This window comes from Pteropus medius, unplaced genomic scaffold (genome assembly GCF_902729225.1).
Source record: "Pteropus medius unplaced genomic scaffold, Ma_sr-lr_union100, whole genome shotgun sequence".
NCBI classification, from domain to species: domain Eukaryota; kingdom Metazoa; phylum Chordata; class Mammalia; order Chiroptera; family Pteropodidae; genus Pteropus; species Pteropus medius.
This window is the reverse complement of record NW_024350927.1, coordinates 1227297-1249670: the sequence shown is the minus strand read 5'-3', so window position 1 is coordinate 1249670 and position 22374 is coordinate 1227297.

Sequence of the window (22374 nt, the reverse complement as noted above, 5' to 3'; positions counted from 1 at the left end):
AGGGCTACAACTGATTCTTTAAGTGCCTTTAATGCTTCCTCATTGCTCACAGGCTAAAATGGGACCCCCTCTGTCCCCGTTGCCCTTGACCCCAGCAGGATGGCTGCTGGTCCCTGCACACACACACGCTCTTTCCTGCCTCCGGCTCTTTCTCATCCCATTCCCTCTGACCGTAACGCTTTTCCCTTGCTCCTTGCCTAATGTCTACCTTCGGGGCTCAGCATGGGGTGCCTTCTCCTTGATCTTTGGCCTGGGTATGCGTCCCACCTCTGGGCTCCTGCAGCTCCTTAGCTGGCTTCTCTCCAGTACTTATCACCTGAGCAGTGATTCCTATTTCAGGTCTGTTTCCCAGACTGGACTGTGACCACCCTGAGGGCAGGTTTACCCATTCACCTCAGTCAGTAACGCAGTAGGTGCTTGTTAAACACTAGTGTAGCTGGATGGAGTTTATGAGCTGCCATCCCCCAGCCTGCAGCTGTTTATGGGATGCAGGCATGGCTGTGTATGTGTGTGTGTGTGTGTGCTCACGTGCATGCATAGGTGTGAATGTGTGTGTGTGTGTGTGTGTGTGTGTGTGTGTGTGTGTGTGTTTGTGTATGTGCCCTGGATCTCAACTGCTCCTTTGGGAAGAGGCCCAGGAATCATGGTTCAGGTGTGAGGGTCCTGTAGGCCCCTCCCCTGAGCCCCACTACTGGGATTAGCTCACGGGGCCTGGCCGGGGTCAGGGCCTGGTCCCCACACAGCCTCCGTTCATCACACCTCTGAGCTCCCACCTGCCCTGCTCTTAACGTGTCCAAGGATTGATATTCTTCCTTGGCCTGGCCAAGGGCCGGATCGATTCCTGTCTTAAAGGCACCAGCCTCCCTTCAGAGATATCAAATGGGCATTTTGTGGAGATGGTTATTTTAGTACACAGCACTTTTCATTTTGTTCTTGACTCAGAAGTACCATGGGCTCTCATTCATTGACCCCGGGCACAGGGCAGGCGCTGTGCTCCGTGTTCCACGTGGATTATCTCATTTAATCTCTTGATAACCATTTGAGATGGGTTATTATGATCCCTCTTCAGAGACTCAGGCTGGTGTGGTAACTTGCCTGGAGGGGTGAGGTGCAGAGCTGATCCTAGAACTCTGTTTACCTGATGCTAAGTCCATATGCATACTAAGGATCTCACCCAGCTTGGGCGAAGCCTTGCCCGGCAGCCCCTTTCCATAGCCACTAAGTGTCAGGGGTTATCCGCTGCCTGGCTGCATCCGGCTGCCTCTGCCCCAGGGCCCAGTCCGGGGGTGGCTCCTTCCTTCCCATCCCTCACGCAACCTCCTGCCTGCTTGATTGCAATTAAGGATGAGAACCACAGAATAGGGCTCGACTGGTGAATTAATAACCTTATCTCGCCCCAGCCGACTCTGGGGTCACTGCGCACTTCTGGCTGGTGCAGGGCGGGGAAGATTCTTTATCAGGCTCCGGGCGGCACTTTGATTTTTTCTTGGACAAGAGGATACAGTGATCTTTTGCCTGCAGCTGCTTCCTGTCTCTGCCCCTAGCTGTGGTTGCCAGTGCCTGGCCACTGCCTGGGACGTCCCCAAAGCCTGGGCCTTCTCTTCAGAAATGCACTGCCATGTTGCTGGTCTGAAACGTCAGGGCTGGACTGACTCCCAGGGCTACTGGGTACCTTCTTCTGTCACTGTGCAGGGAGGGACCGCGTTCCCCTGGAAGACATGGCACTCCATCTAGCTTTGTTTGGGTCATGATGGTGAGTTCTTGCAAGTGCCGTTGCCAGACTGTGAGCTCCCACCTGCAAAGACAGAGATCTGTGCTGGGCCTGGCACAATACACAATGATTGAGACAGAATGGACCTGCCCTGTCCTCTTTGGTGGCTGATTCATTTTCTTCCTAATTGTGTTGGACCCGAGGCCCTGTCTCAGAGTGTGTGGGGGAGACCCTAGTCCTTGTGAAGGGAACCAGATTTGGCCATGATGCTGGAGAGAGAGAAATATCTGAACCCCGTAGCACAGACTCAAACCCCAAATTCCTTTAGGTGGCTCCATGCAGTACTAAGAGCATGGGGTCCAGAATCAGACAGACTGTGTAGAACTGTGGCTCCGCTGCTTGAAGCCGATGTCTTTGGACGAGGGATTTGACTTTCTTGAGCCTATTTTCTCCTCTGTGGACCATGGACCCTAGCAGCCGTATGTACATTGTGAGCTGACGGAGAGGAGATGCGTGAGTCAGTGTGTGTGAGTGCCTACAACAGGGCCTGTCTTTGGGTCAGGGTCGTACAGTGTTTGTGGTCGTTATTTATGTGATCTTTGTGTGAAAACCCCAGAGGTCATCCTGATGGCAGGGGCCTTAGGAATAATCCAGTGTCATTCGGTCATTTTACAGATGTGATCACCGAAGCCCAGAGAAGATCAGAGACCTGGAACCATACTGCATTTGGTATGGAGCCAGGGTCAGAAGTTTCCAGAGCCTCCAGGGTCAGGGCCCAAGGGGTGACCTTGGTGGCCCTCCCTCCTACTGAGACCTCTGGGTCCTCCCCAACAGGCAGGTGTGATACCGTTATCTGACCGCAGGCTCCCTGCTTTCTGCCTTCCTCTCTTCTTCCTTTTCTGATAGGTCTAGCTAGGAGCTGGGAAGGACACACCCGGAGAAGCCGAGGTTCTGATCAGACTATCGTTAAAATGGTGGACCGACCCTGAAGAGACCTGCAGTTTCACTAGCCAATCACTTGCTTGCTCCTCCTCTGCCCCATTAGGAGCCCGTTAACAACTTGGAGGGAAAAGGAGGAAGCATTTTTGGAGTCTACAGAACCCCCATCGACTTCTCCCCCAAGTCTTAGGGGTTCGAGGAGAGACCCATTTGGCAAGTGGAATAGAAAGATGTGAAGGAACACCCCCTCCCCCCGCCCCCAGAAGTAGAGGGATCCAATGTGGAGGGGAACGATGTCCTGCTGGACCTAATACCGAAGGGCACTGGGGTCCCAATTCAGGGGATTAATGCTCCAATGCTCCACCTGCTGGTCTCCTCAGGTGGTATTAGATTATCGACACCCCAGAAAGTTAAAGCCTGGAAATACTGAGATTTGAGGATCCTTGGGACCCCACTCTCCAGGAGGTGTGATCGTGGGAGTCTTAGCCACCCAAGAGTACCGTTATTTAAGAAGAACTGAGACTCTCATTCCAAGCAGCTGCTCCTCCCAGAGCATCGATTTCTCCATGCTGTGGGGCTCCTGGGACATTCTTCCCTATCCCTCAGGTCCTATCCAGACTGGTTTTCCTGGGAGCTCCATCCTGATGGGGTCCCTGGGAGTGTTCCTCCTCCAGGGACTTTGGGGGAAATGCTTCTAGAACATGGCTCTCTCACTTGAGCTGCATCAGAATCACCTGGGTAGCTGCTTAAAACATACATCACTGGGCCCACCTCCCCCGAGTGACAGATTCAGCAGGTCTGAGGGGGGGCGGGGTGGCCCATGAATTTACATTTTTCACAAGTTCCCAGTGACACTGATGTTGCTGGTCCAGGGGCCTTACTGTGAAAACCACTGGTCTAGTATTTAGAGACTGGGTTCTCAACCACTACCAAGATCCAGCGCCCCACTCTGAGAAATAGATTTAATTGTTCCTTGGAGTGGGACAGGTAATTTAGAAAGTTCTCTAGGTGATTTTAGTGTATGGTCAGCAGCGGAGAACCACTGGTTTCAGCAAAGCTTGGGATGGAGTGAATAGGCAGCAGCTGTGTCCTGCTAGAGGTTCTGAGATGGGAGAAGCAAAGACACCCCCTAGGGTTTTGGGGAGACCCTTGGGCTCCCAGACTCGGAGCCCAGGCAGTTCAGGACCCTCTTCCTGGAGCTCCTGTGATGGCTTCTCCTGAGTCAGGCACCACTAGGTGGTCTGTTTATTCATCCACTCACATTCAGTAGACAAGCGTTTAGCATCTATTATGAGCACTGTTCTAGACCCTGGGGCATACAGCTGTGAACGAAGCAGACAGAGATCCCAGCCTTTGTGAAGCTCATGTTTGAGTTCATAGCACGGATGTTGCAAAGTAAGGTCCAAAGGTGCCCTGGCACCTGAGCGTCTCTCTGTTCATACTCATGACTGTCAAAGCAGTGGGTCCTAGAGACTGGCGCAGGCAGTGCGGTGTGGACCGGCCACCGGGGCTGTGTGGAGGCTCCCACCACGCCCTCTGGGTAGATTCTCCAAAACCTGGCAAGAGGGAAGGCAAACTAGTTCCTGGGTTTCATCTCCTGTTGACAGACCTTGGTTCGGCTTCTACGTGAGGTACCTCAGGGTCACCAAGCGCATCCCCCCACCACCAGCAAAGATGTCGATAGGTTGTCCCTCGGGGCCTAATCCGTGGTGGTGGGTCTGGGAGCCCCTTCTGTCTCATGCCTCTCCCTCATGCTGTTTCTTCTTTTTCATTCACTGTCTCAGTCTCCTGCTTCTCTCTCTCTCCATTTCTCTTTTGTTGGCCTTTCTCCATCCCTCAGGCACAGTCAGACCCCTGGTCTCCTTAGGATGCTGGGGAGCTCTCTTCTCTGGCCACATCCCGTTTCTCTCGATAAACTTACTGCAAGCCCAAAGCTCCACGCCCCCTCGCGTACCTTGACTTGTGTCCCTCTGCCAGTGGATGTCAACTTCCTTCCCTAGCCAGGGACATGCAGAGAAAACGGGAGCATCCTCAGGCCTGGAGCAGTGACACCGGTTCATTTCCGATACATTAATTCAGGGAACATTTATTGGCTGTCTATGATGTTTCAGGCACTGAGGTAAAGAGATAAATAAATCACCGTCCTTACCCTAAGGAGTCAAGTGAATAACGTTTAAATCGCCATCCATCTACCCTTCTATTCTTTCATCATTCATGCATTCCTTCATTTATCCATTCACTCATTCAATGAATAGTGAGCACCTACCAGGTCACAGACACATGGGCATATTGGAATAAAGCTGAGACCGTCATCCCTTTCAAAGTTGCCCCCTAGTGCAGAAAACAGACAAACAAACAAACAAACAATTAAGGGACTCTGAACTCTGATCTCTCACCAGATTCCAGGTCTGGGTACCTAGACCACTTCTTGAACTGATCTGGCACTGGGCTGGGTGGGCTGTGCTGGGACAGTCACCACAGCACTTGGCCCAGGCCCGGAACAGGGATGGGGCGGGGCTGCCCGGATCCAGCTGGCAGGGGTCTGTGGTCCTGACATACTATGAAGTCTCCCTGAGCTGGGAAAGGGTTGGGGGCTACAGCCCAGAGCCTGCTATAAAGCGTGACCCTTAATACCTTGATGATGCTGTGCATGAGAATGCAAGCCTTCTGCCACGGGGAAGGGGAGGAAATCCATTTCCCAGCTAGGGAATTATTGAATATTTAGGACCCGAAGCAGATCATTTAGAAGGGAAATGAATTTCTCTGGCTTCCTCTGGCCAAGATAAATCAGCCCAGATGCTCTTGTATTTTCATTTACTCCTGAAGAAGGGTCTGGATGGGTGTTTATGCAGCACTAAAGCAATCGTTCTTCCAGAAGTGGTAACAATTGCTTGCAGAGCCGTCAGGTCCCTCTTAATGCTGGTGTGGTGGACCCCACTGGTCAGCCCTGCTGTGCACATCCCTGGGAGCCATAGCCCGTGAAGGGCAGGGGGGCGAGGCAACTGTCCGTAGCACCATCTCTCTTGATGGTTGAGGTCTTGCTGGTTTGATGGGGTGTTGAGCAAGGTCCAAACCTCAGCCAGGAGCAATGGGAGACCCAACAAAGTGCTCGGGGTTGGGCCAAGGGTCTGCGCCATGAGGCCGGAGGGTTAAGGATGCTGGATTTAAGTTAGACTTAAAGAAGGACTTCCTATGTCAGAGAATAGCTGTGGTATTGCTCTCCCTAGGTGATTGGTCAGAGCAGAGGAGACCCTCATCTCTGGGGAATGGAGGCAGGGCATGGACCGAAATGGCCTTTGAGGCCTGAATGACCCATGATTCTGTGATGCCCAGATTACCAACCGGTAATCTTCTAGACTGGGCCAAACTTTTTCTATAAGGGGCCGAATAGTAAATCTTTTTATTTTTACAGGCAAAAATTTTACAATTTCTATCACAACTATTTAACTCTAAGGTTGTAGGGCTAGAGGGGTTGTAGACGACATGTAAATGAGTGGGTATGGCTGTATTCCAATAAAGTTTTATTTATAAAAACAGATGGTGGGCCAGATTTGGCCCCCTGCCACAGTTCACTGACCCCTGTTCTTAGATCTTCAGCTGTCAAACCGAGACTGAGCTGGGGGTTTCTGGCCCTTGTCTATTTTTGAAACAGCTCTATTTCATTTTCCTGATTAGAAAAGTAATGTTTGCTTATAGTGAAAAATTAAAATAATATAGATGGGGAAAGTCCTCGAGAAACTCTCTCCCATCTCAGAGAACCCCTGCTCACAGTTTAACGTCTGTATATATATTTTTTGTCCTAACGCTTTATCTTTTTGAAGGTCATCTAGGGTGATAGGACACAGACGAAGCAGACTTTTCTTTGCTGGGAATGTTCCCTTCCAGGGAGTCGCTATGTGCCTTTGGCAATGACGTGTGCTGTGTGCTGAGCTGAGCAGGGAAGAGTGGGCGGGTGGAGGAGATACGGGGAGGGGGCCAGGGCAGCTCCTCCCAGCCCGTGGGAAGTCAGACCTTGCCGATCCCAGCAGTGGGCCAGGGCCCCTGACACAGTCCTGATGGGGGTGTTCTTGGCAGCGGGAAGGGGAATCCGGACACACTCAGGTCAGGTTCTTTGGCTGCCCCAGTGGGCTTTCCCAGCTTGGGGCACTGGGACATGGGCTGACTGACCTGCCACTTCTGGAGGAGCGGGAAGGTCCTTTCCAGAAAGACCCTGGAGAGCAGGGGGAAGGTGCTCCTTACCCTACCCCACCCTTGGCCTTGAGCAAAAATACTTTAAAGCAGCAGGGGAGAAAAGAAATTACAAAGAAGGAGAGAGAAGTCCAGTCTTGATAAAGGGTTCTCATGGCCCCATGCTCCCCAGGAGTGGAGGGACGGGAGCCCGACTCCCCTTGTGGGTCGTAACACCATCTGGGCCCTGAAACAGGAGCCAAATCCCCAAACCATAACTTTACTTTAGCCTCAGTTCCATGAAGCAAAAACCATCCTTTCCCAATAGTGATCGGATTGAGGGAAAAGGAGGACAAAATGCCACCTGGGCGAGCTGTGCTATCTCCGCAGCAGAGGTGAGAGAGAGTGGAGCTCCGCCCCTGCCGAAGTCAGGCTCGTGGCCACCAATCCCCGCCGCCGCCGTCACACGCCTCGGCCCTCACTCACTCATTTCCAGTCCTTGGCATTCTAGAATCGTGCTCAGGTCTGATGTGGGCGCAGGGAAGGGCCCAGTGTGCCACGGCTTTCTCTGAGGGGTAGAATAGCTTAGTAGTTACAAGAACAGATTGGGGGATCGTTCGGATCTGTATGCCAGTCCCAGCTTTGTCACGTCTTCACCACAGGCAAGTTTTGCCCCTTTGAACCTCAGTTTTCTCATGTGTAAAATGGGCATAATATTAGCATCCTAAAGATCACACGAGATGATCCACGTGAGGTCCTGCCCCAGTGAAAGCTTTGGGAGTCATCATTATTCCTTCGATAAAATGTAGTTAGGGACACTGGCATGATTCGTACTAAATCTCAGGCTGATAGGAAGTCTGGAGAAAACTCTGTGAATGGCCCCACCTTTCTTTCGTGTTACTCTAGAATCTTATGATTCTCAATGACTAAGTTGGACTGCAAGTTCCTGGGCTGGGAAACTTGACTGTCTGGTTCATGGCTGTATTTCTGATGTCCAGCCAGGGCCTGGCTCCTAGTAGGTGCCCAAAGAGGGCTTTCTCTCACAGAAAGTGTGGGAAGAGCGGAACACTGTCCTCTGAGCTCCCGCCTCCCCTCTGGCCTCTGGCTGGAGGCCTGGCTTCCGCTTCCTGCCTCCCCTTCCCCGCCAGCCCGAGAGCCGATGGCCCAGTTTTCCACACCATCATATTACGCCACGTATTAATTTCAGGTTGGCTGGGTTTAATTTGGTTCCCGAGTTAAAAAAAGAAGAAGGTGTAATTAAAAAACAATAACAACAGTAGAACAGAAGTTCAGCTCTCACGGTTGATTTTTCACAGAAGCTGATGAGGGGAAAATTTGCGGAGCCCTACATGGTTCTGGAAGCCGTGCCAGGTAGGGGGCAGGCGGGGTGGGCCCTACTTCCCAGAGTGTTTGCATTTCCTCTAGAGACCCTGAAGCTTGCCATTAGGGTCGCTCCCCGCCCCTTATGCATCCCTGCCCCTGGGACAGAACTTGCCTCCCTCCCAGCCAGACTTACCTCTGTTCCTCTTTGTCTTCTGCAACTCTGAACCTCCAGTCAACATTCCGCAGCCTTGCCCTGTGCTCCTCCCTCTGTGACCCACTGCATGCCCTCATCCTCATCCCTTCTCCTGTAAGAAGGCTTCCCACCTATGCTGTCACAGAGCCAGCACAGTACAGATGAAAGGACCTTGAAGAGTGTGGTCTCTACCCCTCATGATAGTGAATGATCACAACTGGCCATCACTGTGTACCTACTGTGTGCCTACATCTCCTCCTTCTCCTCATGACACTGTGAAGTGGGTACAGTTATGCCCCCGTTCTTATAGATGAAGAAAGTGAGGCTTGGAAAGGTAAAATGCCTTGTCTAAGGCTAATAGCCAGGAAGGGCTTAAGTTGGGTAAGACACTGATAAACACCTTGCTCATAACTGTTAGGAATACAAAACAGGTAAGGTAAAGCTTCTGGTATCAAAAAGTTCAAAATCGGGGCAGACCTTGAACCAGGCTGACTGGTTGGCTGAGTGGATTGATGCATGGATGGATGGATGGATGGATGGATGGATGGATGGATGGATGGATGGTTGGATGGATGGGTGATGGATGATGGATGGCATTGATGGAAGGACAACATATAAGTAGATGGATGAATGAATGAATAAGCAGAAGAATGGATGGATGCATAGATGAATATATGGATAGATAGATGGGTGAATGGGTAGATAAGTGATGGATTGGTAAATGAGTGGGTGGATGGGTGAATGGATAGATGAATGAATGAACAGATGGATGAATGAGTAGATGCATGGATGGACAGATAGATGGACAAATGAACAAAAATCCAAATTCAGAGACATAGAGAAAAACAGTGAATGAAAGAAGTAACCAGTAGACCCCAAAGACAGTAGACCCCTCTGTCCTGAATGTGATGGGTGGCCAGGGAGCGGGTCTCACTGGCTCTGACATTAGCTTGCTATGTGACCTCTGTGACCCATTTAATCTCTGTGAACATAGTGGTGCCACTTGTGAAATGAGGGCTTGGATGCCACAGTCTCTAAATTCCCACTGCGCTCCAATATTCTCTGATTTTCTAAGTCTCTAAGCCCCACAGTTGTAAGACATACATTCATCCTGGAAAGCAGAGGTAGTTAGTTGTGTGGGTGGTGCTGGTGGACAAAATTTTAATTCCGAGTTGCTGAAATTCTCGAAGGGCAGCAATTATAAGCTGGCAGCTGAGAGTTAGACACAGGTATCTTTTGTTTATGCTGATAAATATTGTATTTTTTCTTAATTAGCAGCCAGTATTTAAAAACCAGGCTATTTTTCAATTTCCTTTTGAAAAATGAAAGTTGGACAACGTGGATTGTCACTCCTCACATAGTAGTAAAGAGCGCAGCTTTGTACCTTGTCTGGAGGGGTTCGAGCCCAGCGCTGACATTTTTAGCTGTGGGTCTTTGAGGAAAGTTACTTAACCTCTTTGGGCCTCAGTTTTCTTATCTGTAAAATAGGGATGATAATAGTACTGACCTCATAGGTCATTGTGAGGATTAAATAAATTAATCTATGTAGAGATTTAGAATAGTTCCTGGAACACAGCAAGGGCTGTGTAAGTGTTGGCTTTTGTTAATATTATGTTTTCCCCTGCATAATAGCCTGCAAAGGGCTGTCATAACAAAATACCACAGACTGGGGGGCTTAAGTGACAGAAACTTATTCTCTCACAGCTCTGGAGGCTAGAAGTCCAAGATCAAGGTGCCAGCAGGGTTGGTTTCTGGTGAGGCCCTCTCTCCTTGGCTTGTGGACATGGCCACCTTCTTGCTGTGTCTTCACATGGCCTTTTTTTCTGTGTGAGCATGCCCCTTGTGTCTCTCACTCTTCTTAAAAGGTCACCAGTCCTATTACATGAGAGCTTCACCCTTATGACCTCATTTAATCTTAATTACTTTCTTAAAAGCCCCATCTCCAAATACCATCACATTAGGGGCTAGGGCTTCAACGTGTGACAGAGTTCAGTCTGCAACATTGCGGGGTAGCAATCGGCCTGAGATGAGTAGCAGCTGTTCCTTCGGGATGTTTGCTTCTGTTTGTGACAGCCCCAACTAGGGTGACCCGCCCTTCAAGATTTGCTTGGGACAGAGAAGATTCCTGGGACGCTAGATTTTCAGTTTTAAAAGGAGGTAAACCAGGAAGCATTGGACATGCTAGTCCTGACCACGGCTTGTTTTCTCCATTTATTTCACATGCCTGGCCCCTGAGTTGTGACCTTGAGTTAGAGTGACCCCTGGACCAGGAAGGCTGGTGGGAGATGGGAAAAATGGACTCCCTGTGCTTCAAGGAACAGGAGAGTGTTTTGGCCGAGGGAGGGAGAGCATGTAGCACAGAGACCGAGAGAGGCTGGGCTCCCCAGGGTTAAACTTACCTCGAGAAAAAACATCCAGTAAACACCAAGGGAGGGAACCAGCAGAAGCATTATCATGATTAATGTTATTTCAAAGATGCGATTTCCCCCCCCTCTTTCAGAAATGTTTGTGTGCCGTTGTGCTGAGTGCTGTCTCTTGATTCTGAGTGTCCTTCGCCTGGAGTAATTTGGAACAAGGTCGCTGTTCACCAGGCAGGCCTCTCTGCCTCTCATCTACCTGCTGACAGCCATGTGAGGCTGAGGTGCGCGAGCAGCAGAAGGCAGGTGATGGGGCCAGGCCTGATGTTTTTGGGGATGGGCCCTTGCTAGCTGCAACCTCACCCCGCCTAGGGGCCGACCGAAGCTCCCGCCCCATGGGAAGGAGTGGGAGGAGTCTGCGTGAGGAGCAAGACCTTGATTCTGGTTCTATCCCTTGTTGGCTGAGAGATTGCGCCAAGTTTCAGTTTCCTCACTTGCAAAGTAGGGACAAGAACGGTACTTCCCCTTTGATTCTGAGAAGTTTGAGCACTTCTTAACTCAACTGTGCACCACCCTCCCCTCCATCTAAGGGCAGGGAGTGAGACAGATTCTGCGTTTCTAACAAGTGCTCAGATGATGTCCATGCTGCTGGTCTGTGGACCACATTTGGAAGGCCAAAGGTTGTGAAGATGAGATATAAGTTCTCGGCACCATAGGAAGTGCTTAAGGTACATGGGACTCATCACCACCATCATCGTCATCACCACCACCACCACCATTATCATCATCACCACCATCATCGTCATCAACATCATCATCTGCTTCATTGTGGTCAGCAGCATCATCAGCTGTTGTCTGTGCCCTCCTTACTTCCTGTTGTCCAGAAGAGATAACTGAGACCCAGAGACTTGAACCAGCCAATTTTATGCAGAAGTGGAAGCTGCCAGGGGTTGAGGGCTGCTATGTTGAAGTGGACAAGAGCCCGGTGGCTGGAAGTCAAGAGGCTGAGATTCAGGCCTTGCTGATGTACCTCGCTAATTAGGCCTTTGAACTTCCCCACTGGAAGGGCCCTTGAAGATTATTCAGTCTAATTCCTTCCTCTAACGTTTGTGGAAACTGAGGCAAGGTAGAGGAGAAAGAATACAGTTAAGGGTACAGATGCTGGAGGTGAATGGTCCTGCACTGAAATCTCTACTCCGTCATTTGCTGATTGTGTGACCTCGGGCAAGTCACTTCATCTCTCTGAGTCTTAGTTTAGTCATTTGTGAAATGGGGTGTGATAGCCAGTTGCCAAGGTGGCCTCCTTGTATTTATACCCTTCATCTATCTCCTCCTACCTTATATTGGGGCTTGGTCTGTGTGATCAACAGAATATGGCAGAAGGGATGGTATTCGATTCCAAGGCTGGGAAGCTAGGCTAGAAAAGATGCTGTGGCTTCGGTCTTGCACTCTCTCTCTCTCTCTCTCTTTCTCTCCCCTCTCATTCCCACTCCCTTCATCATTCACTCTAAGGGAACCAGCTGCCACAGCCATATGGAAGACCTTGGATGTGAATTCTCCAGCCCCAGTTGGGCCTTGAGATGAGAACACAGCCTTCACCAACAGCCTGACTGCAACCCCATGGGAGGCCCATCGCCATTTTGTTAAGCCACTCCCAGATTGCCGGCCCTCCAAAGCTGAATGAGAGCATTAATATTTGTCATTTTAAGCTCCTAAGTTTGGGAGTAATATGGTACACAGTAGCGGATAAATAACATGTGTGGCTATTAATATTTACCTTGCAGATTTGTCGTGAGGATGAAATTCATAAAAACACTTTGTGTAGTACATGATGCATGTTGAAGACTACATGAAATGGAAAAAAAAAAAAAACAGTGGCAGCGTAACTAATAATATCATTGACAACCCCAGGGTTACACAGTGAAGGTGTGACAGGGTTGATGGTCCTATGCTTCCCAGCTGCCTAGTTTTACCCATCTGTGTGCCTTAAGCCTTCCTGACCTTGGTGGGCACTAAAGGCTTTGCCAGAAAGGAAATGACAGGGTCAGAGAGTAGAGGTCAGAAGATGTGATGGTGGCAGTGACAGTCACTGGGCCTCTGGGACAGGGAATAGTTCAGGTGTGCTCTGGGGAGAAGTGGGCTGAGGTACAGGATTGGTGTGTTTGTGTGTATGTGTCTGTGTGTCTGTGTTTGTGTGCATGTGTGCAATTGTATGCATGTGGAATAAGTATACCCTCATGAGCATGCGTGTAGATCACCTCTGAAGACCTTTCAGCCCAAGCGTGGCTGATTATCTGATTCGCTGCTTGTTTCTGGGCCTGCACTCTGTAAAAGACTCAGAAAAACCGTGGCAACAAAGGGATAATTAATGAACAAGGATGGCGGAGGTCAGGAACCTGGGTATCTCTGAGGCCATGGAGAGGGAAGCTCAGTGGAAAGTCTACTGGGGCTGGTCTCCCTGGCCACATGGGTCTCCTTTGGCAGAGAGGTATTAGAGAGGGGCTGAGTGGCAGTAAGCCCCTGGACCTCCACCACCCAAATTGCAGGCACACGAGGCTCTCTGGGCCCACTAGAAACTCCTTAGGGGTCACCTGCTCCAAGGTCCTGAGCTGCTGAAATTAGATGCATTGTTTTGGGGAAGCTGTCTGTCTGTGGCCTCTACCAGGTTCTCAGATGCGTTTCTGATATGAATCACTCCTTGTAGAGACCAGAGAAATGAAGGCACAGAGAGGTTAAGAGACCTGCCTCACGTCACACAGAAGGCTGTGGCAGGGTTGGGGCTGGAATCCAGGCCTCCTTGCTGAACATTGCCCCAGCACGGGGACTGTGGTGGGTGTTCCCGGATGCTGTGGTCCAGAGGGCTCCTGTGCATGCGGGCCCCTCTGGCAGGTAGATCTCCTGCCAGGAGCGCCTGTCCATCCCTTCCCCCTGCTGAGTCGGATGGACAGCCCTTCCATACCCATCTTCTCCACCTTTGCCTTTTCACAGGGACTGACTGGGGCAGGAATTCTGGGGGAGCATAAAGTCTGCCAAGTGTGCGCCTGGCACTGTTCCAGGCACATGGATGCCAGGCAGGTAGGAAACAGAATTGGTAAAGGGAATCCCTGGGGGTCTCAACTACTGGGAGCGACTTGGCAACAGCCTCTTCTGGCTCCTGCCAGACTTTCTACACCGGGGATGTCTCCTCCCTGCCAGATCCCCGCTCTGTGCCAGGAACATGTGAAAGAGAATTTTCTGGCTATTTCTGGGGTGCAGAAATGGGTTATAGGGATCTCAATCACAAACATCTACCAAGGAAAGGGAACCGATGTGTGTCTGGAGTGCCCGCTAGTGCAGGAGAGTGAGGGCTCCTCCCCTGCGACATCCTCCACTTCACTTCTCATCTCTCCTCTGATGGGGGAGTCTTCATTTTACCGATGAGGAAATTGAGACTTAGGAACTCTAGATGACTCGCCCATTTTTACGTTAATGCTGAGTAACAAATAGCCCCCAGTGGCCTGTAACTATAAACAGTGGCTGGGTTGGTTGGGGCGGCTCAGCTGCAAGCTGCAGGTTGGGTCCAGGTAGGCTTCACTTGTCTGCCATTCTTCTTGCACCAGCGGCAGCTCAGGGCCTGTTTTCATAGCTGGGAAGAAACGGTCAACATCTCCTAATGCTTCATCCTGGAACTGATGCGTTGTCCTCTTGCTCGCCTTCCAAGGTGCATTCCATGACCAAGCGCAGTACAGATGGGGCAGGAAAATTTTCTTCGCCTGATCTAGTGGGAGGCATCACAAAGTCACGTGGCAAAGACATGGATGTCTAACTCTCTAACAGGGAGGCAGGAAGAATAAGGAACAATAATCCAATTATCTGCGGCGGGAAGACAGGCTTGTGATAATAATATTGCAGTGCATTTCATCAAATCTAAGAAACCATCAACTGTAAGACACACCATTAATTTATGTACCGCTGAGAAAGAAAAGCGGCTGCCAACGAAAAAGTATGACACGGTGCTTCCTTAGCTCATCATATTTTTATTTTATTCTTATTGAAAGCGCTATTTGATGCTTACTTAGACATGGAAGTGACAACAATATGAACAGTTTTGACTAGGTTTGCTCTTGCACAGGCTGTGACAACCATGTCACAACTGCCACTGTCCAAGGAGATCGTGAGATGCCGTTGAGTGAAGGACGCATTCTGATTTCAGAGATGTTAAAGTGTGTGTATCTTAGTATTGATGAAATCCATCGTTTATTCACGGTGAGCACTTGCTCTGAGATGGACACTGTGCTAAACATTCTATGTGCATAAGCTCACTTATACCTCTTGACAACCTAAGGAGAAAATATTATTATTCCCATGAGCAGAGCAAGACTCAGAGTGATCAGTTGTCTTGCCCAAGTCCCCCCGCTAGCAAATGGAAAGGCTGGGACCTGAACCAAGGACATTCTGACTCCAGAGACAAAGTGGCTAAGAGTATGGACACTGTGACCAACTGTACCTCAGTTTCCTCATCTATAAAATGGGAATAAGAGAAGAAACTACACATAGGTTGTTATGAATATTAGAGTATTGAAAATAGTGTCAGGCACAGAGCCTTCAAGACGTGCTGCTCCTTCTGGTGGCACCAGAGAGTTTTTGCCTCTCTGAAGCTGACGTCAGTCTCATAAAGTCTGTGACTGGACCAAGAGCAGAGGGTCATGGGAGCCCAGAAAATCAGGCCGGTAGGTTAGCGGTTTGGAGAAACTGTCAAGTTTGATGTAAGGAAAGCAAAAATAGTGTGTGATTCATGCATGCATTTGTTTATTCAAAGTATTTATTTACCTATTGCAGGCAGGCAGTACACAGTGACTGGATTTGAACCCCAAACTTATGAGGCTTTTAAAAATTGAGATGTAATTTATCTATAACAAAGTGCACAGAACTTAAATGGCCATTTTGAAGGATTTTCACAAATGCGTACACCTGTGCTACTACCAGCCCAATCACAACAGAGGATATTTTCAATATAGCATCGCCATATTCACCCTTCTTGCCTGCTGGGCCAAAATGGATCTGGGCCCTTTAAATTTTTTCCCCTGCCGGCTGGCAAACTAAATTTCGTCAGTAGAGGGCGCTGGGGAGACCTGCAGCAGAAAAGGTTCTGCTTCCTGGTTTCCATGTGCTCGCAGTCAGGCTCCTGCAGCTCCTGCAACCCGTCCCGTGCTCAGCAGTCCACGGTGGTGGTCAGTAGCACCCAGCGGCCAGCAGCTTCCCCAGCACCTCTTTCAGGCCTTTTGGTAGTGGGTTGCCTCTGGAGACAGCTCCTGTGAGCAGCTTTTGTGACATCCTCCAGGGCAGATTTCTGGTAAGTTCCACAGGTTGGATTTCTAGCAAGCTCCCCTGGTGTGGCACCAGACTTCCTTTGTGCCATGCAGTGAGTCCCAGCCACGCCTTGTTCAACAAGGTCTGGGCGTCAGCTCTGGAAGGGGTGTGTGGGGGGGCACTGCTTTAGGGGCTCCCCCTTAGCCAAGGGCTTTTTTGGGGGACTTTATTCCAGCCTTAGGAGGGGACCCTTCAGGGGCCCTGTGTGGGAGCCTCTGCCTGGGGATCTGCCCCAGCCTGGTGGGAGGCCTCATTCTTTGGGCTCCCAGCCCAGTATCAGCCAGTGGGGCCTTTGGGGCCATACTTCAGTCTGAATAGGGACCTCCTGGGGACTTATCAGACCTTCCAAGGATACTCTTCTGGGACTTTACCTTAGCCTGATGTGGGGAGGGGGGCCCTTCCTGGGACGCTTTTCTTGGGGCTCTAGTTTAGTCCTGGTGTGGGGGGAATCCTCCTTGGGGATCTACTTCAGCCCTGAGGGTATTTCTCGGGGTCTTATTTCACCTCTGGGGGTACTTATCTTTGTGGGGTCCTCCGAAAGCCCTCAGGGGCTCTTCCCTGGGGACTCTATTTAGCCCCGGGGGAGGGGGACTCTATCTCCACTCTGTGGTTGTGTCTGTTCCTTACATCTGCTGTTCTCACATTAATTACAGTTCTGCTTTCTTTATTAGCCAATGCGTTATTCATTCAATCCCCTGTTATAAGTTCGTAATTCTTCATAGGAAACTTTCCCTGTTAAAATTACTGTGTGGGTTCTTTTTCTTGTTGGGACCCAAACCAATACAGAATTGGTGTCAGGAGTGATACCAAGAGATGGGCCTGTGAAGATGGGATTTGTGAACTGTTTTTCTTATGCCTTTGGGCTTGAGAGTGAAGCTGAGCTCCTTGCCAGTAGGGAACGGGATGGTAGTAACCCAAGACGTGTCGTGGCCTTACGATTAATCAAGCTATCACCTATGGTTGATTGGGATGAAGTACCACTGAGGCATGTCCCTTGGGAGTCAGAGTGAGGCTGCACTTGACTTTTAGGGCAGTAGCGATGGCAATAAGGACTGTGGGGTGGGATGGATGTGGAGTGGGATGGATGTGGGGTGGGATGTTTTCAAGGACCTTCGAGCACTTATAGAGAGAAAGTGACAAGTGCACAACTATTCACTCTTACCTCAAGTCAAGGTCTGAGAACCCGGGAGCTTCCACGACAGCCCTTCAAGATGGTATTTCTGCTAGCCGCAGGGCTGATATTGCTGAAAAATCAAACACCAAATTTAATTCTGTGTTTATTGTGCTGGTTGCTATGTTACAACCACAACTGAATTTATATCTTGATACATTTTTCCTGTGAAAATTAGGACATTAATTGGGAAAGAAAGGGATCCTGCAACGTGGAATGGGGATGTTTGTTGGACCCGGATGAAACTGACGATCTTAAACCACAAATGGCTCTGAGCCTCTCCTGTCGGGAGTGGTAGCTTGCCCTCCAGTGTCTGAGGAGACTATGCTTCCTCTGTTAAAAACCCCACGACAACCTTGATGGGGGCAGATGCTCATTATTCGCAAGACTCACTGTGACCACCCCCTGTTGTCACTAGTCTCTAACTAAGGTCAAATCTCAGCATGTTTCATGATGACGGGCCACACTATGACCTAAGAGGAATCACCAAAAATATTGCAAGACTTTGCTAATATATATCAGCAGAACCCTAAGGAACACATGTGTGGGGGTAGGTACTAAGGTTTATAGACCAGAGAAAGCAGAATATAATCCTAGATTGGGCTGAATTCATTGCTATGGGTGATATTCTGGATTTGTTATTAGCTTGTGCAGTTGGAGGTGGCTCAAACAGCTTACCTGGTTGATTGTCTGAAATTTGGATGCAACTGTGGCCTACGGTTGATGTGGTTGTGAGATCATGATGTGGAAGAGGGACTCAAGAGGCTTGGGGAAACAAGAATGTTGACTGGATGTATTACATGCAACCTGCTCCCCTGCTCCCCCCAGCTATGTTACAAAGAAGGAGCAGAAGACAGAGGCATCGAGAAATCCATGAGTGGGGTGAGCCTAGCATCCTTTATATGCTCCCCAGCTGCCTCCATTGAGGTGGGCTCCCTGATTGCTGTGGGATGAGGCCATCCCGGAGTAACAGAGAGCAAGGGGAAGCATTGCCAAGGACAAGGTGGGCACACCTACTGTAGATGTAGCAGGGATTCTGGCAGTCATACTGCTTTGGCCCATAGGGATCTGGGCGATGGCTAATGGATCACAGTGCCTTGGGAATGAAATAATGGGTAGCCCACGAGAGTGTTGCTTGATGTATGTGACATAAAAACCTCTGGGTTCGGTAGCCCAAACTTGACTTGCATCGCCACTATAGTGTCTTGGCTCTCCTCCAGCTTCTAGACCTAAGTCAATTCACAGACCCATAAGCCCTTGGGAGGCCAGGTCCCCATGAGGAAGGAACCTGCATCATTACTGCAATAATTACTAAAAATCTCCCTCCAAACCTCCCCCAAAGGGACCTGCGGCCAATTAACAGAGTGAATATACACTGGTGAAAGGAACATACCCAGATCGTTCTGGGCTCACTAGCACCGGCTCTGAAGAGGCACTAATTCCTAGGGACCTGCAGGGCCACTCTGGCCCCTAAGTCAAAGTGGGGACTTGTGATGATCAGGTGACAGAAAGGGTCTTAGCTCCAGTCTGGCTCCCAGCAGCCCAGTTGGTGTATGGACCCACCCTCACATGATTGCCCCAGTTCCGGAATGAATAATTAGAATAAACATACTTAGCAACAAATCATTTTCTTCTCCCTCCATTTTTATTTTATATGCAAGTTGGCGTCACAACTCAGTCTTTAGGTGACAGAATATTCTGCAGAACTGCGACTGAATTTAAGGAGTAGTAAATTTAAGGAGTCAGCGATGACTTGTGGGACTGTTCGTTTCATTTAATGGAAAGGGTGAGAACTTTTGTGAGAATGATTGCTGTGTCTTCTTAGGTAGAAATAGTGTCGTGTTGTCCAGGAGTTCAGTTATGTGAGAAGTGTTCCTGGGGAAACTGAGTTGTCAAGGGGATGCAATTTGCTGTTTGTTGATGTTTGCTTCTCAGCTCCAAATTCACCCTTCTTGCCTGCTGGGTGAAAATGGATCTGGGCCCTTTAAATTTGTTTCCGTCCTGGCTGGCAAGCTAAGCTTCGTCAGTAGAGGGCGCTGGGGAGACCTGCAGCAGAAAAGGTTCTGCTTCCTGGTTTCCATGTGCTCGCAGTCAGGCTCCTGCAGCTCCTGCAGCCCGTCCCGTGCCCAGCAGTCCACGGTGGTGGTCAGTAGCACCCAGCGGCCGGCAGCTTCCCCAGCACCTCTTTTAGGCCTTTTGGTAGTGAGTTGCCTCTGGAGACAGCTCCTGTGAGCAGCTTTTGTGACATCCTCCAGGGCAGATTTCTGGTAAGTTCCACAGGTTGGATTTCTAGCAAGCTCCCCTGGGGTGGCACCAGACTTCCTTTGTGCCATGCAGTGAGTCCCAGCCACGCCTTGTTCAACAAGGTCTGGGTGTCAGCTCTGTGTGGGCACTGCCTTTGGGGTTCTGCCTCAGTGTTGGGGGGTGGCTCTTTCTTAGGCACTCTCAGCCTTGGGCGGGGGTGGGGTGCTTCCTTGAAGCTCTGTTCAGCCGGTGTTGGGACACTTGCTCTTCAGGGGTTCTCTGTCAGCCCTAGGGGGCGTTTTCCCTTGATACTATTCTCTAAAGTTCTCTTTACTTCTTTCTAGCCCGTCCCCTGCTAATTCGGTCTCCTATGAGAGTGAAAAATTCTGTATGTGAAACATTCTCTTTCGAATTACTGCGTTGTTTCTTCCTCCTGATCGGTTGCAAAGTGATTCACATTGTACGTATGGATCAGACTTTGTTTATCCATTTTTTACGTTGATATCCCCAGTTTGGGGCTGTTAGGACCATCGGCTATGCATATTCTTGAACGGACAAGCCTTTTTGTGTGCTACGTTTTCATTTCTCTTGGATAGATACTTCCATGGGGTTCCTTTGTGAAGGCCTGGCTAAGGGGCTTTTCTTTTGTCTAGAGGGTGCTGAGGCGTTGCTGGGAGTTTTGTGGGTCTGTTTGTCATAGCGGTGATGGGATTCGAGGTGGGTTACCAGCTTTCATTTCCCCAGATGAGAGTGGCAGCTCGGCCTAATGACTCAGGGCGTGTGACTTTGCTCCATCATCTATTTCTGAATCTGTGATATGGGAGTGTTCACGTGCACGCGTAGGACTGTTAACGGGACTGAGAGGGGTAACGCCATGTCGCATGGGCCGGCGTGGAATAGGCTCATGGCGCATGGCACCCAACACGCCGTTGTTATTAGGAATTTAAGCTGGGACGTCCCAGTTTCTCCTTGGCACCAGCTGTTACCTGTCTAGAGGGCTGGGGAAGGGTCTCTCACCCTGCCCAGAGGCACCTCTGGACCCAGAAAAGGTGGGCACAGCTGCCCATTGATGCCCAGTGCCTGATGCTTTCCCACACCTTCTTATGGTTTCTTTCCAAGGAGTAGACCCTCAAGGTGGCCTTGGGTGCTGGACTCCTTGCCCGGCCCCCTGAAAGTCACCTCAGCTGGCACACTGCCAGTCTGAACCCGGAACTGCTGCACCCCAGCACGTCAAACGGCCGTGATTAGTCAAATAAAATTTCCATCTGTCGAGGAATTGATGAGTCATTCCTGGCTGTAAAACTGATTGGAGGAGACAGATGGATACGGGGGGGGCGCATGCTATGCAGTGATGATGTACAGTAGTGAGTTTTAAATAAGGCTGCAGGTGTCCTTATTGGAGTGAGCTAGGTCCCCACTGCTGTCTGGGCCGGAGGTGGCTGGGCTGGCGGGGACGGGTCCTTCACTGCAGACCGGAAAAAGAGGGGCTGCCATACTTGAACCTTGGGAGTCACTGTGGCATTTAGAGAGATCCTGGATGCAAAGGGCCTAGTGCCTAGCACAGTGCAAGTGCTTAATGGATGTGTGTTTCTGCTTTTCCTGCTTCCCTCCCTTCTTCCCCTGGGGACCGAGCCAGGCTCCTGGACAGAAGCGGCTGTCTCTCTGGATCAGGTTCTTGCTGTCACAGACTGTGTGACTAGTCCATGTAACCTCGCTGGGCCTCTATAGCATCATCTTTAAAATGGGACAATTAATTATGAAATGTCCACCCCAAAGGAACACTGGGAGGGAAGATTTTGGGCCACGTGGTCCCAGCCTCGTTCTGCTATGAATGTATGGCTTTGCTCAGTGCCTGACTCGCTTTAACCCCTCAGTATCTGGGGACGGAGGTGGCATCGTGGGTTCCTCCCCATCTAGGATGGGAAGGGTTTGGGGGCTGAGGGGCTCGTCTGAGGTCACCTGGATCCCAGGTAGTCCTGCTTTCCTAGAAGGACATGGCTTTAGAAGTCCAACGCCTTACCTTTACTTGAGATACTGAGAGCAAGATTGCACTTTGGGGACAGACATGGGCTCCTGGTGGCTGGGACAGGCCGGTGAGGGTCTGCTGGAAGGGACTCAAACATCACTGAGGCTCCAGGACCGAGGGTGGAGGTGAATTACCCCATCTCAGAAAGAGCAATTCACAGGATCCAAACCCCAAAATGCAGGGCCTGGGTCCGAGGATCTGAAGGCACACAGTCTCCTGACCGCTGGGCCACCCTCTGCCCCTCCCCACCTCCCCTGCCCACTTCCCCGCCAAGCACAGAACGGCCCTCACCTCTTGGGCCCTTTAAAACTGTGGGCACGTGCCCAGGCTCCCACTGCTGGCTTCACTTTCGTTCCTTAGAGTCAACTGTTGAAAAGCCCACACCTGTGGCCAGGAGGCGTCGGAATTCAGTCCTCCCCAGGCCCCTGCTCCCCTCCTGGTAGGTACCTCTTGCCCTGGGTCCCCCTTTCTCTGCCAAGTGGGTTGAGTGTGACTGTTTAGCCCTGATTTGCACTGTGTCTGGAGTCCCCCCCCCGGTCCCAGTCTCTGGAGCCAAGGGCGCTGGGCTGGGGGTGGGGAGGTGGGGGCTGGCCAAGCAGGGGGCCGTGTTTGAGCCAAGTTGCATGAGGAGCTGAAGCCTCTGGACTGGTTGTGCCTGTGGGGGAGGCCTTTCCCCTGAGCCCCCCAGGCCGTGGGTCCCCCTGACAACTGGATTCTTTGGAGGAGAGAATCTGGCCACGTGGGGCTTTCAGCTCTGCTGCTGGCTGGGTGATCTGACAGGGCCTCAGCTTCTCTCCCTGTGAGCAGGGACGATCGGGTGGCCTCGCAGTGTCTGGTCCTCCGAGGACTGACACCTCTGGGGAGCGGAGGCTTTTGAGGCTGAAGTGAGCCAAG